Here is a 3,906-nt window from a genome sequence, read left to right as displayed (position 1 = left end):
GGCTGCACCACAGATGCGCTATTGCACCAAAATTCACTCTGTATTGTTACTGGCCACGTTCAAGCTACGCTCAAGGACAAGACCGTCTGATTCCGCCTATTTTCAATAACGTAGGACACAGGAGGCTTTGCCTTTCAGCGTAGGATCACTCTGTAGGACAGGGTGCTTACGAGAAGCACTCAGATTTCCATATCTGTAGGATACATTTGAAAGCGTTCTTTAAATGCTGATTTCACCTGCTCATGGTCTTTAAGGGACAGCCTGAGGGCAGAGTCCTCACTTAGCTGTTCATTCGGTAAGGTCATGGGGGCCGATCCTCAGCGCTTCAGCTCTACCTGCTGGGGGGCAGTTCCCATCTCTGGCTGCGGTTACTAACACCGAGCTCTGCTGTGAGGCAGCAGGGGCTGCAAAGCAGCTGGAAGGCAGTACAGTGCGTACCCCTGTTTTGCACCTAAGCCAAGGAGCTCACGAGGGATCGATACGTACTTTTCGGGGCGCGCCAGATGGGTGATGAAGCTTGCTGAGGGCTGCCTGCTATCTAATTCACTTCGTGTTATTCTTATCAGTTCTTTGTTTTCCCGTATCCCCCGTGCATTTGACTTCTAACTGGTGCGTACAGGCTTCTAAGACTTCATATTCTCTTGGTTGTTTCCTGGCTCCTTTGACATACGTATGTAGGTCACTCCAAAAGTAATGCCTCCTATTTATTTCCATGGAAACTACAGTGGATACAAAGAGCACAAGAGCGCTAGTTGTTAGAGCAAATTCTCAGCTACAAAACACAATTTTGCAACATAGTCACCACCATTAGCTATGCATTTTCACCAGTGATGAACAAGAGCCTGCATGCTGTGCTTGTCAAAGTCTTCAGCAGACGTGACCCACTGTTTCACAGCTGCTATAACAGCATCACTGCTGAAACACACCACCCACCGCCTCGCTGTGCTCACATCCACTGTTTGGTCTCCATCCACGTTCAGCAAGCACTGCTGAATGTCAATAGGTGCAGTTTTTTTTTCCAAGGAGGAATTCAATGACACGCCTTTATTTCTTCCACGCTTCCATGGCAGCCGCCATTTTGTCAGACTGCCCCCCTGCTGCCGTCTGTCACATGGAAACAAACTGTAACGGAATACTGGTGAGAAGGTTCAACCTTTATTGCCATCTGCCTCTCACACTGTGGGCCAACGTTATAAAATAGGAGGCATTACTTTCAGGTCAGCCCTCATATAAAAGCCCATGGAGCTGTTGCAGCCTACCAAATGACTGACACAAAACTCCATGAAGCAACTCAGGTCACATACATCAACAAAGCCAACCTAAGCACCCCAAATCCTTCACAGTCCTTTGACTAGTGCAGCCAAGAGGAGCTGAGACTTTCAGCTAGATTTGTCATATCAAAACCATGCAATTCACAGTCTCTGTTCCGTGGCCATATCAGGTTCTAGCCTGACTTGGATGGGAGAGGTATTCTTAAGATTGCTTTTGTTTATTTATTTTCAGATGTGCATACCACAAAAATTAGATTAAGGTTTGGATTTTGTCACGGTTGTCTCCTGCAAAGACTGGTTCTGTCAGTAGCAAGTAGTTTCTGGAGGGTTTTTCTATTAATTACATGCTGCCACCCACTAATTTCCTTAAGGCAGATTTTGCATCCGTGTTTTCCCTGTGAAGCTTCCTTCCTTTAAGGTAGTATGTCTCTAAGGTGGGCAGACAGACAGCATGGAAAAGACATTTACAATCCAGGGGTCCAAATGTTATTTTATGCCACATGGAAGGATGACAAGTGCACAGGCTGCAAGACTGAGGACATTAACTCGTCCTGTGTTAACACTGCAAGCGACTGAAAACTGAAGTCACAGTGGGGGAATTCAATACTGCCTTGATCCTGCAGTTCCACCTATGCTTAACTTTACATTTGTCAACAAGAAGAAGCATAAGACAAACATAAAACGCTAAGGAGATGAACATTTGAAACTTTGTTAACAAAACCTAATTTTTACAGGTTAGATGGCAGGGTGGTTGAGGTTGCCATGGGGCCATAGATGCAAGTGCAAACCTTGATTCAAACTACACTTAGGAGTGATTTAGAGTCAGTTCTTCCTGAATATGGACACTCGGGTGTTTGGGCTGTCACATCAGCAGCAGGGGCTGCCTGCAAAAACGCTAGCATCACATGAGCCTCACAGACCAGCCACACACAGTAATCCTTGACCCTGGTCTACCCTGGTGAACAGTGCTTGCCTCACAGGAAGGATTCCTACATGTGGTTGCTATCAGTCTCCTTGGGAATCACTGAAAGTGATCATAGCCTTTAATGAATTGGTCACTGTTGTTTTTTTTTAAGAGATGTTTGGTGATGGAGAATCTTTGTGGGTACACAGCTCTCCCTCTCCTGCCCAGTGGCCCTTTTTCACATTATCACCTTGTGCTCTTTCACTTCTGTTTCCCTTTCTCTTTAATGAATATTTAGCTGTTCTGTTTGACGTGGGACCATTTCTGAGGGAAGGCTGAGACAGCCCATCCACATACCTGGGGGATCCTGTCTGATGGCAGGGAGGTCTGGGAAGAGGTATGAGGTGTGGCCCCCCCCCGCCTCCTCCAGCATGAGGAGAGATTGAAGCAATCTCTCAAAACTTGAGAGTGTATTTGCTTGGTTTCAGAAGAGGGTTTTGCTTCTTTCTTTTTCATTTAATGATCATTAGAACTTCTTTCCGTCCATGCCCAGAGCAGAGGAGCATTTTGAGGCCTCTGAGGGGAGGCCTGATGGCGGCTGCAGCTCCTCACAGGGAACGGAGGGGCAGCGCTGAGCTCTGCTCTCTGTGACAGAGACGGGCCCAAGGGAACAGCATGGAGCTGTGTCGGGGGGGGCAGCTGGGGGTTAGGGACAGGATCTGCACCAGAAGCTGTTGGAGATCCAGGAGTGTTTGGACCACACTCTCAGTCACTGAGTTGGAATTTTGGGTAGTCCTGTGTGGAGCCAGGAGTTGGACTCATGGTCTCTTCCAGCTCAGGATATTCCGTGATTCTATGGTTTGTCATTCAAATCGAACTTCTCTACAATGTAAAAGCTGCAGGAAATTAATTCATCTGATCCCCACCCCTCTTTCCCAAGTGAAACCCGTGAGTCTATCAGGTCTCTGCCTTTTGGGGCTGTACTTGGGGTTACACCGGAGGCCTCGTTTTCAACCCTCTGTGCTACTCCAGTGCAAAGCAATGGGAGAACTTGCCTGCAAGGCAGATGGATCTTCCCTCCATGAAAGGAAATCCCCTTGGGTAGTATAAGGCTGGTATTGTGAAGGTGACTGTGCCTGCTCCATTTCTACATCAAATACTGGCAGAGGGATACCATGCTGGGTAGAACAGCTAGAGCCCTTCTTGCACTTGGGGCAGCAAAATGTTACTTATGGGGCTGCTGCTACTTGTGCCACAGAAAGTGTTTGAAGTCTTGATGGAGCATCTCATAGCTTCAGAACCACCTGAAAACTGACTTTACTTTCCCCCTTTCACATACTCTTGAGTGTAAACTGGAGTGGAAGTTCAGCCCCTTCACCCTTTGTAGGATGTGGATAGAAAGGAACAGAAATATTTTAATATTTTCAATTGATATATTTGCCTTAATTCTATGTCCCTGCTTTCATCTGCCATGTAATTGTGTCAAAGGTATGTTTGGGGTACTTGTGGTTTAAAACTGGAGAAAGAAATATTCTGCTTTGGCAAACTTTGCATGCAAAAAGTCTCCTGCAATTTGGTAGTCAGTTCACATGTGACTTTATTTACAAATACAGTTTAGGGTGTAGAAACTGCATAGAGTGCATTTTGACAAATATCTTAGAACAGCCCTCCTTTCAGACAGCTGGCTTAGAATTTTCCAGCTCCCTTTTCCAGAAACAGGAACCTAGGAAC

Source organism: Gallus gallus, chromosome 1 (genome assembly GCF_016699485.2).
Source record: "Gallus gallus isolate bGalGal1 chromosome 1, bGalGal1.mat.broiler.GRCg7b, whole genome shotgun sequence".
NCBI classification, from domain to species: Eukaryota; Metazoa; Chordata; class Aves; order Galliformes; family Phasianidae; genus Gallus; species Gallus gallus.
Note: the sequence above shows the minus strand (reverse complement) of the source record.